This window comes from Eleutherodactylus coqui, chromosome 8, assembly GCF_035609145.1.
Source record: "Eleutherodactylus coqui strain aEleCoq1 chromosome 8, aEleCoq1.hap1, whole genome shotgun sequence".
Taxonomy (NCBI): Eukaryota; Metazoa; Chordata; class Amphibia; order Anura; family Eleutherodactylidae; genus Eleutherodactylus; species Eleutherodactylus coqui.
In genome coordinates, this window is record NC_089844.1 from 12,718,716 (window position 1) to 12,738,603 (window position 19,888).

Here is a 19,888-nt window from a genome sequence, read left to right on the forward strand (position 1 = left end):
ATAATATTCTCCAGGAAGTGGTGTACATTATACTAGGACCCTACTGCAGCTCTTAGCTGGTGTTGTTTCTGTATGGGGCATGGAGGAGCCGCCGATCGAGACACATTTATGGAGGGGCTTTCACCTCTAAATACACTCTTTCACAGAAGAAGTTATCATTTTGCAGCAACATAAGCCATACCCTGAAAATAAGCCCTAGCTGCATTTAAAAAAAAACAAAAAAAAACACATACATCACCTAAGAGGTGCTGCCAGCTCTGCTGCCTCTTCTCCCCGATCCCCAGCACTTGTCTTCAGGCCTTTCTCCCTGCTCAGGGATTTGTAAATCCCCGCCTCCAGGAAGCGCTGCCTCTGTTTGGCAGCCAATCAGAGCCAGCACTCGATGAACCAATCACAGCCATTCATGCTAAGCCACACCTAGTTTTCAAAAAAGTGGTGGAACTCCGCTTAAATGCTTGAAAAATTTTGTGAATTTTGTATGCCAGAAAACTGCGTAGGGGCATAATATAACCCCCCCCCCATATATATATAACGCCCCCCCCCCCCATATATATATATATAACGCCCCCCGCCCTCATATTACACCCAGTAGCACTCAGTAAACGTCTTTATCATCGAAAACAGATAAAGTGGAAGTGAAATACGCGGCGCAGAGCGAGCAGGAAGTGGTTGCTTCTGCATCGTTACCAGCAGTTAGAGATCCTCCGGATTGTCGGCCGCGCGTGATGAGGGACATTTCCTTCGTCACTCAAAAACTGTTCACTTTTCACTTAGGACTTTTATTAACGTTGAAAACAGGCGACCGGCGTCCCGGTAAGTGGATCCGCAGCGAGGAGCGTGTAATGTCGCATGTTGTACTGCTGTCCGGGATATGTAGAGTTCTCTGTTGACTGAGAAATGCTGCAGATGTAGTGGAGCCGAGTTTGTCAGTGCAGCAGAGCTGAGTTAGTCGTTTGGCACATCTCCTGCTGCTGCCATGCTGAACTGTGACAGTTTACCTGGGACTGCTGGTAAACCTGCATCCCGAATCATTTGAACTCACAAAAGCTCCTGACACGCTCAGCTCTGCGGCCTCTCTTCATCTTAGAACTAAAGCCAAACTGAATTTGCCTTTTACAGTAAATGTAAAGTTGCTGCATCAGCACCTCCGAGTAAACTAAGTCATTAGATGCACCTGCAGTCCTATGTAAAAGTACAGATTGTGCCTTGTGATATCTTGATACCATACATTGTGCCCAATTACATACTGAGCTCTGCTACATCTGACAAGTCATGCTATGTGCTCTATGTTCTGAGTCGGCAGTATTGGAGCGGCACGTCTGCGCTGACCACGCCAACTATTAGCGGCTGCTAATTAGGGTGAACATTGTACATCAGTTAATTGTGTAGGAACTGGGCAAAAGTTTTGATTTTTGGAGGACCAGCTGCTGAGACCCCACTTATCTCTTGAGCGAGCTAGCTGAAGTGATCATCCAATCGCCACCACTGCTCACTAGCTGAATGCCAAGTCTATGGACCCATCTTCGGCAGGCTCCTCCTAGCAGCTGGGGGGGTTCAGCAGCCGGACCTCCAGCGACCAAAACTTTTGACATTTAAAAGCCAAAAGTTTTCATAGGGTTCAGTTACACTTCCATCCATTGTTAGTAGCACTTAGTAGAGGGGTCTGAGACTCACCCCTCGGCCCTGATGCTGCCCACTGGGACACATATTGGTCCGCAGCTCAAATGTTAACCCTTTCCAATCCAATTTGTATCCTTGTTTTCCTAGGGGGCTTACTCTTTTTCTGCCGTTATACAACGGCACTATCTGCTGGCTAAAGCCAGTACTGCATGAGGTGACACGTTGGACAGCCTCGGACAGCAGAGAGGCTGTCAATGTACAGTAAGAGAACCCCGACGGGCGTCTTCCAACATCAGAGCTGAACAGCCTTAAATCATAATGTCTTCACAGGTCAGACAGTGGATTGGAAAGGGTTAAAGGCTTTTCAGGACTTAAATATTGATTACCTATTATTAACCCCTTTGTGACTGCAATGCGCCTTTTTATGGTGGTCACAAATGAGCTTTAAATTGCACATACATCTTTTCAGGGCACTGGCTTGGCTGACTACTGACAGCCCGGCTCCTGCTGTAGCCACTCAGATCCTGACAGTTTAACCCATTACATGCCATAATAAATAGCAGCTGCAGCATGGAAGCAGATGACAGGGGGTGGGGGCTCCTTCTGTCACCCACCGGCCCTCCGCTATGCAATTGTAAGGTATCATTGTGTTCTCATGGCAGCCAGAAGCATCACAAAGGTTTCTGTATCTACTATATAACTCAGCATATTAGACCCCACTTCCCACAGAATCTAGTAGGCTTAGTAGAATGCACGACCTAATGCAGTGTACCATCATAGTGATTGAACAATCACATCTTCAAGTCCTCTTGAGGGACTAAAAAAAAGTTTTAAAAAATTTCAATACATTTTAATTTTTTTTTTAAATCCTGTTTTTTTCAGAAAAAAAACATTTTAAATGAATAAAATACCGACATTTTTTTTAAAGCAACTTATCATATGTATTGGGGCTTATTCAGACAGGCATATATCAGTCAGGTTTTCATGCCCGGCTGATATACGCCGTCCCTCTCTGCAGAGGGAGGAGGTGGGCCTCGCAGGGGGCAGTGCACTAAGCTCCCGCCCCCTCACTGCCCTCTCTTCGCCCCTTGCCACTGTTTGCAAGGGGGGTGGGGGTGGGGGGAGAACTCCATACCCATCTTACCCCTCCTATTGCAAACAGTGGCGAGGGGGGGAGAGGGGGCGTGAAAACCCAACTGATATATGCCTGCCTGAATAAGCCCTTGCTGCGTTTGTATTGACTTAGACAATGAAAATATTGTGCTATTTATCTCACTTGGTGAACACCATAAACAAAATGTTAACAAGTAAAGCCAGAATTGTTATTTTTATGTTGTTTGCCTCCCAAAAACATTATAAAAAACAATCCAAAACTCGCATGAGCCTTAAAATGGTACCAATAAAAACTGCAACTCATTCTGCAAAAAGCAAGACCTTGCAGAGCTCCGCTGCCAAAAATACCATGGATGGCAGAAAAGTAAGGGGTGGAGCCATATACCCGTCAGGCTGCGAACAAGAGTCTTCGGGAGACATTTTTTTCTCCTTTTTATATGAAAGAAAGCGCTAATCTTGGTCGACTAAAGCCTTAGGTGTAGCCGACCCAAAAAACATCACTTTCTATTTTTACCAAATGATTAATGACGTAAAATCAAAATCCCAAAACAACGGCATCATTTCTGGGTGGTGGGAGGTCCATCTACCCCCCATAAAAGGAAATAAAAGTTGTACAATACATTATATGTACCTCAGAGTGCCGCCATTAAAAAGTACAACTCGGCTCACAAAAAACAAGCCCTCAAGCCCACTGCGATGTCGGGTTATGGCTCTTGCAATGCCACAATGAAAATAGTTTGGTCCTTAAGGCAGAAAATAGGCCAGTAACTAAGGGGTTAAGATAGGTCAATAAATATCAGATTGTTGGGGGGCGACTCCTGACACCTCAAACCGATGAACTGTTTGAAGAGGCCACGGCAGTGGAGTGACCCTGAGGTGGCTTTGTGTGACATCACATCTATTGGTTATTGGCCTTTCTGCCACTCAGTTCTATTCAGAGGAAGGGGGTGGAGTTACAGAACCTAACTTGTCTGCATTGTTACAACTCATAGATGAGGGTTTGCAACAACTGTATCCAATGTAGGAAGCTCCCAGTGAGGAGCCCAATGCTCCTAGAAGATGTTGCCCGGAGCAGTTCCTTAAGCTCGGCTTGCCTGGGTCCAGAGATAGAATTTAACATTGACCATTTGTTTTCCAGTATTCCTAAACTACCTGGATATTATAGCAGAGGCTAAAAGATATCATCCTGGAGCCCCCGAGTCCTACAGGCCCCCCAGTCCAGGTCCTGGACCTGTGGGAAGTATATGAAGACATATCTGGAAGAAAGTATTATGTGAATGCCATTAGCAAGGAAAGATCCTGGAAGCCTCCGAGGTCCGTCCAGCCCAAGACTGACGCCGAGGTACTTGGAGACGAATGTGTTTTCTTTAAAGGAATTGTGAAGTACATAATGATACATAATTTCCCTTTAGTGCCAATAAAACGACACAATGTGCTCAATTATATCAACTATATACGTGCAAAGTACAGAGTGAACAGAACGTTCTACTTCATCTTTATTACTAATTAACCCCTTGATGACAAGGACACTTTTTTTGTTTTTTCTTTCCCATTTTCAATGTAAAAAATCATAACATCTTTCCTTTTCGGTCAACGTAGTCGTCTGCGGGTTGTTTTTTGCCGAATGACTTGTTGATTTCAATGGTGCTATTTAATCTACCCTATAAGGTACTGCCGTCAAGCGCTGCAGTGATTTTCGGGGAAGGGCTTAAAATATAAGCCCTTCCCTCAAAATCAATCCAATAATGTGTTAAAAAAAAATAAAACTCTATACTCACCTCTCTGCAGCTGCCGGGGCTCAGCCGCGTCCAGCCGACTCTTCTCCTGCACTGCTATGAATGGGTGAGTGCTGCCTCTGATTGGCTGAATGTTGGGACCAAATCAGAGGCAACTCTCAGCTGTCATTCAATAGCTGAGAGCTGCCTCTGATTGGTCAAAGTGCTCAGCCAATCAGAGGCAGCCCTTTCAGCAGGTGGGGATATTAAATCCCCGCCTACTTAACACTCCTCAGAGCAGTTCAGGAGAAAAGCCGGCTGGACACGGCTGAGCCCCGGCAGATGCAGAGAGGTGAGTATACATTTTTTTATTTTTTTTACACATTTTTGGATTGATTTTCAGGGAAGGGCTTATATTTGAAGCCCTTCCCTGAAAATCACTACAGCGCTTGCCGGTAGCCCATTGCTTTCAAGGGAGCTGGCTGTATTGCCACAGCTGTGGTAGAGGATCGCGATCTTTAGTATATGTTCTCAATTGGGTCGGCACTGTTGCCGTCGGCCCCATTGACCACAGGTGAAACCCCTTGATGTGACAGCATCCAGGGGTTTCACATCCAAGGAATCCCCTGCTGCAGCTGTCATAGCCACAGCAGGGGATAGCGGGCAGCGCTGTTTTTGAGGGGCAAAACGCCAGTGTGACTGAGCCCTTTTGAGCGGATAAATGCTGCAAGCAGCGTTTTTTTTTCGTTATGACGCCCGCTTAGGTCACGCAAATTTTTGAAAGCATCAGTTATGCATTCAAAAATTTGTGCGTCAAAACGCCCGTGTGACTGAGCCCTAAAAGGCAAAACACAGGTGTGAATTAGCCTAAGTGGGGTGAAATGGAAAAAAAAAACAACTGCACCATTTTTTGAGGGGCATGTTTTGACGGCTTACACACTGCGGCAGAAATGATATGATAAATGTTTTCAGTGGGACATTACGGTAACAGCGATATGTAGTTTATGTAATTGTTCGCTGTACTAATTAATAATAATGTTAAAAAGAAAAAAAAAACTGTCGCCATTTCCTGACCGCTATAACTTTTTATTTTAGGGTGCTGAGACTTTTTGATCCCTTATTTTTTTTCTTGGAGATGCTGTAACCCCCAAAAAAGCCCAATTTTGGTGTTGTGTATTTTTTTTCTGCCGGCGTTCACCATGCGGGATTAATAATCTGTTATTTGAACAGATTGGACTAGTATGGATGTGGCAAAACCTAATGTTTATTTCTTTTGACTTCACTTTTATTATTTTTTGTCTCCGAAGGGTACTCGAACTAGTGATCTGATACTTATACAATCTACTGATGTACTTCAGTATTGCAGTATATTGTATTTCTCCAGACATTCTATTAAGCTCTGCCATAGGCATGTCTTAATAGGCAATCATTCATGGCAGCGCCAAGGCCATCGCAAGGCCCCAAGGCTGCCATGACATCTGAACGCACCCCTGGGGGCGGGGGCATTTGGGACTTTTAAATGCCATTATTATAACTGACAACACTTGCCATCAGAGTTCTCCTGTGACATACTAACCCCTCATACATCTGGTTTAGACCAAATAGTGAAACATTTTCCGTTTTTTTATTTAGCTTTTTTTACTTTGACTGTAGTTTTTTATTGTCTGTACATAACTATGAGAGCGGCCATCTTCCCTGAGCTGCAGTTAAAGGGGTTGTGTGATTAATGAAAATATTTTTTAGGGACTTGGCAGGTGATAAAATAAAGATCCCATACTGACCTAATTGTGGCCGCCCTCGGCGCCAGATTTATTTATTTTTTCTTTCAATTACTCAACCCCTTTAACTGCAGTTAGAGATACTGTATAATAGCGCCCCAGCAAGTGAACCGCTTTGCATCTGAGCTCCTTGACCCCCAGTGACACTTTCTTGCATCGCACTCTGAGCACTAAAAGGGACAATGACACCTATTATAAATAATTAGGGTAGGAAATTACCAAAGTTTACTTGAGGAAGTGCCTTCAGCGGGATGTGTAGGGTTCATAATGGCTCTGTTACCAGCATAGATGGAACCATGTACATGTGCAGGCAGCCCCGGACCTGAGGTATGAGGGTGGATTAATCCATATAATTGTGGTGTAGATTCCACTCTGATGAAATAGTTCTGCAGGAATACCGGCCCCTGTGGACAGAAAGCTTCTTGTAGTTGCCGCAGATTAGATGGTGGTGCAGACATGTTCTGACCGGCTGATAGGAGTACCAACATTGGATTTGACTGACTTTGTAGTGCCTGTTGGTCAGAATGATTCCTGACATCCTCCTCTGACCCCTTTCAAGTTGTTACATTTACTGGATCCCCTTTTGCTGGATGTGTTCCTTAATTTAATTTTTTAGGTATACTCTCGACACTGTTACACTAGAAGCCCCCATGCAGTGAAATCCTGACGCCAGCTAGTCTAGCATTGCTGACCGGCCTCGTTGGAAGTCGCTCAGATCTCTGCATTTTCCCATCTAATAGGAATTTGTAATTAAACTGGTCCACGGAAACCTTGACATGTGATTTTATGCTGCACCCCGGGGTCACGGGGAGAATTTCCATACAGAGAAGCGCCAATAAAGGGTTGAGGTATCTAGTAAAGGGGTCATTCAGCATAAATTCGAAAATTTGGGAGCAAAAGGGGGTAAGAATTACAAATTTATGTAAAGGTTTGTAACTTTGTTATGGCACAAGGTGTCATAAATAGAGATGAGCGAGCGTACTTGTTAAGGGAAAGTACTCGAGCGAGTATGGGCATTTTCGAGTACATGCCTGCATGCTCGAAAAGATTCGGGAGCTGGCGGGGGCGACAGGGGAGAGCAGGGGGGGGGGGGGACAGGGGGTAGATCTCTCTCTCTCTCCCCACACCCCCACACCCCCCTGCTCACTCCCACAACTCACCACTCACCCCCGCCGGCCCCCGAATCTTTTCGGACGAGCAGGCATGTACTCGAGAATGCCCATACTCGCTCAAGTAATTTGCCTTAACGAGTACGCTCGCTCATCTCTAGTCATAAATGTTCCCCAAAATCTATGATCCCCGGCAGTGTCGGCACACATTAGAGCCAAGCACAAAACTACTTTTGGAAGAAATAAAATTTCCTCTGAAGGAGGAGCCAGAAGTGTTTACTGCACCATAGCAATATTTTCCAGTACTCCTTATTCAGATGCGTTATTGCCCCATTTCAAAGCTAGTCACAATGCAATACTACACAACTAGCTACACTGACCTCAATACAGTGCCAATCACAGTGCCCTAATATACAGCTAGCTACACTGACCTCAATATAGTGCCAATCACAGTGCCCTACTATACAGCTAGCTACACTGACCTCAATATAGTGCCAATCACAGTGCCCTACTATACAGCTAGCTACACTGACCTCAATATAGTGCCAATCACAGTGCCCTACTATACAGCTAGCTACACTGACCTCAATACAGTGCCAATCACAGTGCCCTACTATACAGCTAGCTACACTGACCTCAATATAGTGCCAATCACAGTGCCCTACTATACAGCTAGCTACACTGACCTCAATATAGTGCCAATCACAGTGCCCGGCTACACAGCTAGCTACACTGACCTCAATACAGTGCCAATCGTAGTGCCCTAATATACAGCTAGCTACACTGACGTCAATACAGTGCCAATCACAGTGCCCTATTACATAGCTAGCTACAAGAACCTTAATATGGTGCCAATCACAGTGTCCGGCTACACAGCTAGCTACATTGACCTCAATATAGTGCAAATCACAGTGCCCGGCTAAACAGCTAGCTACACTGACTTCAATATAGTGCCAATCACAGTGCCCGGCTAAACAGCTAGCTACACTGACTTCAATATAGTGCCAATCACAGTGCCCTACTATGCAGCTAGCTACACTGACTTCAATATAGTGCCAATATCAGTGCCTTCCTACACAGCTAGCTAAAATAACCTCAATATAGTGCCAATCACAGTGCCCTACTATACGGCTAGCTACACTGACCTCAATACAGTGCCAATCACAGTACCTGGCTACACAGCTAGCTACACGGACTTCAACTCAGTGCCAATCACAGTGTCCTCCTACACTGCTAGCTACACTGACCTCAATTCAGTGCCAATTGCAGTGCCTTCCTACACAGCTAGCTACACGGACTTCAACTCAGTGCCAATCACAGTGTCCTCCTACACTGCTAGCTACACTGACCTCAATTCAGTGCCAATTGCAGTGCCTTCCTACACAGCTAGCTAAAATAACCTCAATATAGTGCCAAACACAGTGCCCTACTACACAGCTAGCTACACTGACCTCAATACAGTGCCAATCACAGTGCCCTAATATACAACTAGCTACACTGACCCCAATACAGTGCAAATCGTAGTGCCCTAATATACAGCTAGCTACACTGACGTCAATACAGTGCCAATCACAGTGCCCTACTACATACCTAGCTACAAGAACCTTAATATAGTGACAATCACAGTGTCTGGCTACACAGCTAGCTACACTGACCTCAATATAGTGCCAATCACAGTGTCTGACTACACAGCATGCTACACTGACCTCAATATAGTGCCAATCACAGTGCCCTCCTACACAGCTAGCTACACTAATTTCAATACAGTGCCAATCACAATGCCCGGCTAAACAGCTAGCTACACTGACTTCAATACAGTGCCAATCACAGTGCCCTACTATACAGCTAGCTACACTGACCTCAATATAGTGTCAATCACAGTGCCGGACTACACAGCTAGCTACACTGACCTCAATATAGTGCCAACCACAGTGCCCGGCTACACAGCTAGCTGCACTGAACTCAATATACTGCCAATCACAGTGCCCTCCTACACAGCTAGCTACACTGACTTCAATACAGTGCCAATCACAGTGCTCGGCTACACAACTAGCTCGTTTTATTCCCCTGCATCTCGTGTGACATTTCTCTTTCATTCGTGAATACACTTGAGAAAAAGCTATTTAATAGATTTGCCTTCCCCCCATCGTCTTCTATGGTTTCTCCTGCATTATTTGTTAAAGGGCCAGCGCTCTCAGTGCAAATCCTTTTACTGTTTATATAACTGAAGAATATTTTAGGAGTATTTTTGTTCTCTTTGGCGATCAGTCTCTCTGCCTTCTTCTTGGCAGTTTTGATCTTTTCCTTACATGATTAGTTTTTTTCCCTGTATGTTTTTAGCGCTTCTTCGCTGCCTTCTTGTTTTAATAGTTTACATGCTTTATTTTTTTCATTTATTGCTCCCCTTACAGTCTTGTCGAGCCACATTTGTTTCCTTCTACTTGTAGTTCTTTTATTTTAAAGGGTATGAACTGCTCACATGAGGTAATTCGGATGTTTTTAAACTTTTCCCATTTGCTGTCTGCACTGTTATTTTTGAGGATGTTGACCCAATTAATGTTACCGATAGTAGCTCTGAGCTGATCAAATTTTGCTTTACTAAAGTTGTTTTTTTTTTGTCGTTCCCTGATAAGGCTTCCTATCGACAACTGGAAATTAATTATATTGTGGCCACTATTTCCCAAGTGTCTCTGCACCTGCACCCCCATGATTCTGTCCAGTTTGTTAGTTAAGTCCAGAGTGGCCCTCCCTCTTGTTGGCTCCCACACAAGTTGGGTAAAGGCCCATTTACGTGGGATGAATGTCAGCCAAACGATGCCTGACACTTGTCCATGTGTGTCCTCGCCGCGGTGCTGCTGTTGCATGGGAGCTAGTATCAGTGGCTCGCTCAGAGAGTGGCCAACATGGGGGCGAGGAGGCTGCAGGAGATTTCTCTCCTTATGCTGCCCTGCCCCTCTTGATTGACTTAACATAGCGGCCGTTCAGTAATGAACGGCTGCTATTTACACTGACCGATGACGCTTATCGCTCAGTGTAAACAGCAACCATTCAGTACTGAACGGCCACAATGTTGAGTCAATGGAGAGGGGAGGGGGGCACGAGGAGAGAAATGTCCCCTAGCCTCCCCACTGTGGGCCAGCGATGCTAGCTCCCGTGCAGCAGCACGAGAACGAATATGTGCGAGGACGAGTATCAGGCATGATTTGCCCGAGGGCATTAAAGGGGTTGTCCCGAGGCAGCAAGTGGGTCTGTACACTTCTGCATGGCCATAATAATGCACTTTGTAATGTACATTGTGCATTAATTATGAGCCATGCAGAAGTTATAAAAAGTTTTATACTTACCTGTTCCGTTGCTGGCGTCCTCGTCTCCATGGTGCCGACTAATTTTCGCCCTCCGATGGCCAAATTAGCCGCGCTTGCGCAGTCCGGGTCTTCTGCAGTCTTCTATGGGGCTCCGTGTAGCTCCGTGTAGCTCCGCCCCGTCACGTGCCGATTCCAGCCAATCAGGAGGCTGGAATCGGCAATGGACCGCACAGAAGAGCTGCGGTCCACGGAGGAAGAGGCCATCTTCAGCGGTGAGTAGAGAAGTCACCGGAGCGCGGGGATTCAGGTAAGCGCTCCGGTGAGCTTTCTTTACCTCCCTGCATCGGGGTTGTCTCGCGCCGAACGGGGGGGGGGTTGAAAAAAAAAAAAACCCGTTTCGGCGCGGGACAACCCCTTTAAGGTAGTTATCTTTAATTGTTCTCAAGAACTTATCACCATTGTAAGATTTGCAGGTTTCATCTTCCCAAATTATATCTAGATAATTAAATTCTCCCATAATAATGATTTCATTGCGGTTTTATGCCTCTTCTATTTGTCTTATTAATAAGTTTTCAGTTTCTTCTTTTATTTTTGGTGGCCTATAGAAAACCCCTATCAGGATTTTGTTACTTTTCCCTCCCTATATTTCTATACACAGAGATTCAACGTGTTCATTTTCTACACATATATCTTCTCGTAGCCTCAGCATTAAGTAGGATTTAACATACAGGCATACCCCTCCCCCTTTTAACCCTGTAAATTTACCGCCCAAATCTCACTTATCATCAAGCCATGTTTCCAGTATTCCTACTATGTCCTACTATTCTTCAGACATTCTCGCTTCAAGCTCGCCAAATTTACTAATCAGTCTTCTTGCATTCGTTGCCATACAACTTATACAGTTGTTGTTATTCTTTACATTAATTATGCTACTTATGGTCCTGTTAGCTGTTCTGTCAGCTCTAACTGCACTAACCCCACTCCCCCCTCAACCCACATTCCCAATGATTGGTCCCAGGTCACTGTATACACTGTCTTCCCCCCTAATACTCTTTTTGTCCTCCCCAGTCCCAAGTTTAAACACTTCTCCAACCTTCTTGCTATCTTCTCCCCAGCACAGCTGCACCTCCCCATTGGGATACAGCCTGTTCCTACTGTAGAGTCTGTAGCGGACAGTGAAGTCCACCCAGTTCTCCAAGATGCCGAAGCCCTCTGAAGCCACTTGTTTACCTCCCTAAACTCTTGCTGTCTTTCTTGTGTGGCACGTGGTACAGGTAGTATTTCCAAGAAAACTACCTTGAAGGTCCACGCCCTGAGCATGGATTCTAGGTCACAGAAATCATTTTGAGGGCCCTCTATTGATTGAATTTGCCAATTCACCAATTCTGTTTCTAGAACCTCTTGTTGATATTAGTGAAAATATTGGTAGCCAAATGAGCACTGACAGCGCAGAAGCATGAAAGTATCTTCATGCAATAGTGAAAGGCAAGTTGAATCCTGAAGTAGCAGCCTTTAGCCTCTTCAGTGGCGGGTAGAGATGAGCGAGCACCAAAATGCTAGGGTGCTCGTTGCTCGAGTCGAACTTTCCGCGATGCTCGAGGTTTCGTTTCGAGTAATGAACCCCATTGAAGTCAATGGGCGACTCAAGCATGTTTGTATATCGCCGATGCTCGCTAAGGTTTTCATTTGTGAAAATCTGGGAAATTCAAGAAAGTGATGGGAACGACACAGAAACGGATAGGGCAGGCGAGGGGCTACATGTTGGGCTGCATCTCAAGTTCACAGGTCCCACTATTAAGCCACAATAGCGGCAAGAGTGCCCCCCCCCCCCCCCAACAATTTTTACTTCTGAAAAACCCTCATTAGCAGGGCAGACCTTAGCTAAGCACCACACTACCTCCAACAAAGCACAATCACTGCCTGCATGACACTCCGCTGCCACTTCTCCTGGGTAACATGCTGCCCAACCCCCCCACACGACCCAGTGTCCACAGCGCACACCAAAGTGTCCCTGCGCAGCTTTCAGCTGCCCTCATGCCACACGCTGGCCTCATAGCCACACCACCCTCATGCCTATTTATAAGTGCATCTGCCATGAGGAGGAACCACAGGCACACACTGCAGAGGGTTGGCAGGGCCAGGCAGCGACCCTCTTTAAAAGGGGCGATAGCCCACAATGCTGTACAGAAGCAATGAGAACTCCAATCCTGTGCCACCTCCATCAAGAGCTGCAAACGTGGGCATAGCAATGGGGAATCCATGTGCCACACAGTATTCATTCAGTCAAACTGTCGCATAGCTCAATCCGCACTGCAAGGGGAAAGCCGTAAGTGCTCTGCCCCCTACCCAAGTCAGTCAGTGTCTTTGTGCCAGACAGGTCAAACACCGCAATGGGAACTAAGTTTGCACCAACAGCATAGGTGGGTCCTAGGAAGCCCAAGACATGAACAAAAAATTGATCTGAGCGCCAAACATGGCAGACTTGCATCGCACCCACGACATAGGCCTCGGCCCACAGATTCAGCAATCCTAGGCAGGAAGTGGACTTTCACTGCACACAGGACATAGGCCTCTGCACAAAGCCTCAGCAATCGCGTGCCTACAGCGGACTCCAATGCTAGCGTAGCTGTGCACGTCTCATTAGCGCTGTATTGCTCCTGTAGTTTGTCCCAATGCAGTGCCCCGGATAGTATAGCTAACGTCAGATTAAATACAGGTGGGCTTCGGCCCACACTGCATGCCCCAGTTAGACTGGGGTTCTTTATAAGTAGACACAGGCAGGTACAACTCCGTGTGGACCGACAGCATTGGTGGGTCCCAGGAAGCCTCCGGCGTTACATAAATAAATCCCATTGCATTGCCCAGCACGGCTGAGATAACGTCAGATTAAACGCAGGTGGGCTTCGGCCCACACTGCATGCCCCAGTCTAACCGGGGTTTTTAATACATAGACACAGGCAGGTACAACTCCCTAATGTGAAGTCCGTGTGGACCCAAAGCATGGGTGGCTCCTAGAACCCACCGGCGGTACATAAACATATCCCATTGCAGTGCCATGGACAGCAGAGCTAACGTCAGATTAAATACAGGTGGGCTTCGGCCCACACTGCATGCCCCAGTCAGAATGGGGTTCTTTATAAGTAGACACAGGCAAGTACAAATCCGTGTGGACCGACAGCATGGGTGGGTCCCAGGAAGCCACCGGCGTTACATAAATAAATCCCATTGCATTGCCCAGCACGGCGGAGGTAACGTCAGATTAAACGCAGGTGGGCTTCGGCCCACACTGCATGCCCCAGTCTGACCGGGCTTTTTAATACATAGACACAGGCAGGTACAACTCCCTAATGTGAAGTCCGTGTGGACCGACAGCATGGGTGGCTCCCTGGAACCCACCGGCGGTACATAAACAAATCCCATTGCAGTGCCATGGACAGCAGAGCTAACGTCAGAATAAATACAGGTGGGCTTCGGCCCACACTGCATGCCCCAGTCAGAATGGGGTTCTTTATAAGTAGACACAGGCAAGTACAAATCCGTGTGGACCGACAGCATGGGTGGGTCCCAGGAAGCCACCGGCGTTACATAAATAAATCCCATTGCATTGCCCAGCACGGCGGAGGTAACGTCAGATTAAACGCAGGTGGGCTTCGGCTCACACTGCATGCCCCAGTCCGAGTGGACCCAAAGCATGGGTGGCTCCCTGGAACCCACCAGCGGTACATAAACAAATCCCATTGCAGTGCCATGGACAGCAGAGCTAACGTCAGATTAAATACAGGTGGGCTTCGGCCCACACTGCATGCCCCAGTCAGACTGGGGTTCTTTATAAGTAGACACAGGCAGGTACAACTCCGTGTGGACTGACAGCATGGGTGGGTCCCAGGAAGCCACCGGCGTTACATAAATAAATCCCATTGCATTGCCCAGCACGGCTGAGGTAAAATCAGATTAAACGCAGGTGGGATTCGGCCCACACTGCATGCCCTAGTCTGACCCGGGTTTTTAATACATAGACACAGGCAGGTACAACTCCCTAATGTGAAGTCCGTGTGGACCCAAAGCATGGGTGGCTCCCTGGAATCCACCGGCGGTACATAAACAAATCCTATTGCAGTGCCCAGCACTGTTGTGTCGTTAAAGGTGAAATTCTTGGACTGCCACCAGACGGACCAATGCAAAGGTATTTGCCAAGAATGTTTTCATTGTTGGAGGAGGAGGGGGATGTTTTTGAGGCACTACGTGTCCTCTCCACGTGGTTATATGCACCTTAACAGTAACCGCGTTGGTGGGAAATGGCCTCGCCGCCATCATGTCTTTGGGAAGCCTCCGTTTCCACACCCCAGTGACATAGCATAAGCAGCGGTATAGGCAGAGCCCAGAATTAGTGACATTTCAGCGGTAGCATTAGGGACAGGCCCCAGTAACATATCACTAGCAGCATTATAGGGGGAGCACAGTATTAGTTCCATTTCAGTAGTAGTAGCAGTCCAGACAGGCCCCAGTAACATATCTCTAGGAGCAGTATAGGGAGAGCACAGTCTTAGTTCCATTTCAGTAATAGTAGCACTCAAGACAGGCTCCAGTAACAATTCCGAAGCAGCGGTATAGGGGGAGCACAGTATTAGTTCCATTTCAGTAATAGTAGCACTCAAGACAGGCCCCAGTAACAATTCCAAAGCAGCAGTATAGGGGGAGCGCAGTCTTAGTTCCATTTCAGTAATAGTAGCACTCAAGACAGGCCCCAGTAACAATTCTGAAGCAGCAGTATAGGGGGAGCGCAGTCTTAGTTCCATTTCAGTAGTAGTAGACCTCAAGACAGGCCCCAGTAACAATTCTGAAGCAGCAGTATAGGGGGAGCACAGTATTAGTTCCATTTCAGTAGTAGTAGCAGTCAAGACAGGCCGCAGTAACAATTCCGAAGCAGCAGTATAGGGGGAGAACAGTCTTAGTTCCATTTCAGTAATAGTAGCAGTCAAGACAGGCCCCAGTAACAATTCTGAAGCAGCAGTATAGGGGGAGCGCAGTCTTAGTTCCATTTCAGTAATAGTAGCAGTCAAGACAGGCCCCAGTAACAATTCCGAAGCAGCAGTATAGGGGGAGTGCAGTCTTAGTTCCATTTCAGTAGTAGTAGCAGTCAAGACAGGCCACAGTAACATTCCCGTTGCAGCAGTTTAGGGAGATAACAGTCTCTTGCACATTTCAGTGGTTGCAGTATAGACAAGGCCACAGTTACATATATGTAGCAAAAGTGTAGGCCAAGCCCACACACCTTGCTGTACCATGAGTGCAGGCGAAGCCCTTAAAAAGTAGTAGGATTACACTGTAGTCGAGGGCCCCAAAAAATTGGTGTACCAACAGTACTAATGTACTCAGAAAAATTGCCCATGCCCAACCAAGAGGGCAGGTGAAACCATTAATCGCTTTGGTTAATGTGGCTTAATTTGTAACTAGGCCTGGAGGCAGCCCAGTTGAAATAAAAATTGGTTCAGGTGCAAGTTTCAACGCTTTAATGAGAATTGAAACGTATAAACTTTTTTTACAAAAGTAATATGACTGAGCCTTGTGGGCCTAAGAAAAATTGCCCGTTCGGCGTGATTACGTGAGGTTTTAGGAGGAGGAGCAGGAGGAGGAGGATGAATATAATACACAGATTGATGAAGCTAAAAGGTCCCTGTTTTTTATGGTGATAGAGAACGATGCTTCCATCCGCGGGTGCAGCCTACGTATTGTTTAGGTACCGCTGCTGTCCGCTGGTGGAGAAGAGAAGTCTGGGGAGATCCAGGCTTTGTTCATCTTTGTTCTCTTTACTTTTAGTGTAAGCCTGTCGGCACTGTCAGTTGACAGGCGGCTACGCTTATCCGTGATGATTCCCCCAGACGCACTAAACACCCTCTCTGACAAGACGCTAGCCGCAGGGCAAGCAAGCGCCTCCAGGGCATACAGCACGAGTTCAGGCCACGTGTCCAGCTTCGACACCCAGTAGTTGTAGGGAGCAGAGGCGTCACGGAGGATGGTCGTGCGATCGGCTACGTACTCCCTCACCATCCTTTTACAGTGCTCCCGCCGACTCAGCCTTGACTGGGGAGCGGTGACACAATCTTGCTGGGGAGCCATAAAGGTGGCAAAGGCCTTGGAGAGTGTTCCCCTTCCTGCGCTGTACATGCTGCCTGATCTCCGCGCCTCCCCTGCTACCTGGCCCTCGGAACTGCGCCTTCTGCCACTAGCGCTGTTGGATCGGAATTTTACCATCAGTTTGTCTACCAGGGTCCTGTGGTATAGCATCACTCTCGAACCCCTTTCCTCTTCGGGTATGAGAGTGGAAAGGTTCTCCTTATACCCTGGATCGAGCAGTGTGTACACCCAGTAATCCGTAGTGGCCAGAATGCGTGTAACGCGAGGGTCACGAGAAAGGCATCCTAACATGAAGTCCGCCATGTGTGCCAGGGTACCTGTACGCAACACATGGCTGTCCTCACTAGGAACATCACTTTCAGGATCCTCCTCCTCCTCAGGCCATACATGCTGAAAGGATGACAGGCAAGCAGCATGGGTACCCTCAGCAGTGGGCAAAGCTGTTTCTTCCCCCTCCTCCTCATGCTCCTCCCCCTCCTCCTCCTCAACGCGCTGAGATATAGACATGAGGGTGCTCTGACTATCCAGCGACATACTGTCTTCCCTCGCCTCCGTTTCCGAGCGCAAAGCGTCTGGCTTTATGCTTTGCAGGGAACTTCTTAAGAGGCATAGCAGAGGAATGGTGATGCTATTGATTGCAGCATCGCCGCTCACCATCTGGGTAGACTCCTCAAAGTTTCCAAGGACCTGGCAGATGTCTGCCAACCAGGCCCACTCTTCTGTAAAGAATTGAGGAGGCTGACTACCACTATGCCGCCCATGTTGGAGTTGGTATTCCACTATAGCTCTACGCTGCTTATAGAGCCTGGCCAATGTGTGGAGCGTAGAGTTCCACCGTGTGGGCACGTCGCACAGCAGTCGGTGCACTGGCAGATTAAACTGATGTTGCAGGGTCCGCAGGGTGGCAGCATCCGTGTTGGACTTGCGGAAATGTGCGCTGAGCCGGTGCACCTTTCCGAGCAGGTCTGACAAGCATGGGTAGATTTTCAGAAACCGCTGAACCACCAAATTGAAGACGTGGACCAGGCATGGCACGTGCATGAGGCTGCCGAGCTGCAGAGCCGCCACCAGGTTACGGCCGTTATCACACACGACCATGCCCGGTTGGAGGCTCAGCGGCGCAAGCCAGCGGTCGGTCTGCTCTGTCAGACCCTGCAGCAGTTCGTGGGCCGTGTGCCTCTTCTCTCCTAAGCTGAGTAGTTTCAGCACGGCCTGCTGACGCTTGGCCACCGCTGTGCTGCCACGCCGCGTGACACCGACTGCTGGCGACATGCTGCTGCTGACACATCTTTATTGTGAGACAGAGGTTGCGTAGGAGGAGGAGGAGGAGGGTGGTTTAGTGGAGGAAGCATACACCGCCGCAGATACCACCACCGAGCTGGGGCCCGCAATTCTGGGGGTGGGTAGGACGTGAGCGGTCCCAAGCTCTGACTCGGTCCCAGCGTCCACTAAATTCACCCAATGTGCCGTCAGGGAGATATAGTGGCCCTGCCCGCCTGTGCTTGTCCACATGTCGGTTGTTAAGTGGACCTTGGCAGTAACCGCGTTGGTGAGGGCGCGTACAATGTTGCGGGAGACGTGGTCATGCAGGGCTGAGACGGCACATCGGGGAAATTAGTGGCGACTGGGAACCGAGTAGCGCGGGGCAGCCGCCGCCATCATGTTTTTGAAAGCCTCCGTTTCCACAACCCTATACGGCAGCATCTACAGGCTGATAAATTTGGCTATGTGCACGTTTAACGCTTGAGCGTGTGGGTGCGTGGCGGTGTACTTGCGCTTGCGCTCAAACAGTTGCGCTAGCGACGGCAGGACGCCACGCAGAGAGACATTGCTGGATGGAGTCGAGGACAGCGGAGGTGAGCGTGTGGGTGCAGGCCGGGAGACAGTCGTGCCTGTGTCCTGAGAGGGGGGTTGGATCTCAGTGGCAGGTTGGGGCACAGGGGAGACACAGTGGTGCAAACCGGAGGCGGTGAATGGCCTTCGTCCCACCTTGTGGGGTGCTTGGCCATCATATGCCTGCGCATGCTGGTGGTGGTGAGGCTGGTGGTGGTGGCTCCCCGGCTGATCTTGGCACGACAAACCTTGCACTCTCAGTGAAAAACTGCCACACCTTTGAGCACCTCGGCCTCTGCATGGTGGCATGGCGCGATGGGGAGCTTTGGGAAACAGTTGGTGGATTATTCGGTCTGGCCCTGCCTCTACCCCTGGCCACCACACTGCCTCTTCCAACCTGCCCTGCTGCTGCACTTGCTTTCCCCTCTGAAGACCTGTCCTCAGTAGGCTTAGCAAACCAGGTGGGGTCAGTCACCTCATCGTCCAGCTGCTCTTCCTCCGAATCCTCTGTGCGCTCCTCCCTCGGACTTACTGCCCTTACTACTACCTCACTGATAGACAACTGTGTCTCATCGTCATCGTCCTCCTCACCCACTGAAAGCTTTGAGATAGTTGCCGGAAGTCCCCAGCCTCATCACCCGGACACCGGGAACTTTCCAAAGGTTGGGCATCGGTCACGACAAACTCCCCCGGTGGGAGAGGAACCATTGCAGCCCAATCTGGGCAGCGGTCTGAGAACAGTTCCTGGGAGTCTGCCTGCTCCTCAGAATGTGTCATTTTCATGGAGTGAGGAGGCTGTGAGGAAGGAGGAGCAGCAGCCAGAGGATTCAGAGTTGCAGCAGTGGACGGCATAGAAGACTGGGTGGTTGATAGATTGCTGGATGCCCTTTCTGCCATCCACGACAGGACCTGCTCACACTGCTCATTTTCTAATAAAGGTCTACCGCGTGGACCCATTAATTGTGAGATGAATCTGGGGACCCCAGAAACTTGCCTCTCTCCTAATCCCGCAGCAGTCGGCTGCGATACACCTGGACCAGGAGCTCGGCCTGTGCCCACACCCTGACTTGGGCCTCCGCGTCCTCGCCCCCATCCACGTCCTCTAGGCTTATCCCTACCCCTCAGCATGGTGTATTACGGGTAGAGCAGAAACAGAATGCTGTAATTAAATGTGCCGCTTATTGGTCTGTGGTTGGAGTCTGACTTCGCTTACGGAACGCACAGCAGAGCCAGGAAACAATAATGTGCACACCTGTAGTGAGACCTAGGTGCGTATGACT

General features: G+C 48.3%; 1 protein-coding gene across 1 annotated transcript in view; it reads left to right on the forward strand.

Moving 5' to 3' along the window:
* The first annotated feature begins 723 nt into the window (after positions 1-723).
* Positions 724-19,888, forward strand: part of ARHGAP15 (Rho GTPase activating protein 15) — a 730,617-nt gene continuing 711,452 nt past the window's right edge. Inside the window, exons 1-2 of the mRNA XM_066575178.1 lie at positions 724-813; positions 3,872-4,075. The gene's annotated coding sequence lies outside the window, so the exon portion shown is untranslated. The remainder of the gene's footprint in view (positions 814-3,871; positions 4,076-19,888) is intronic.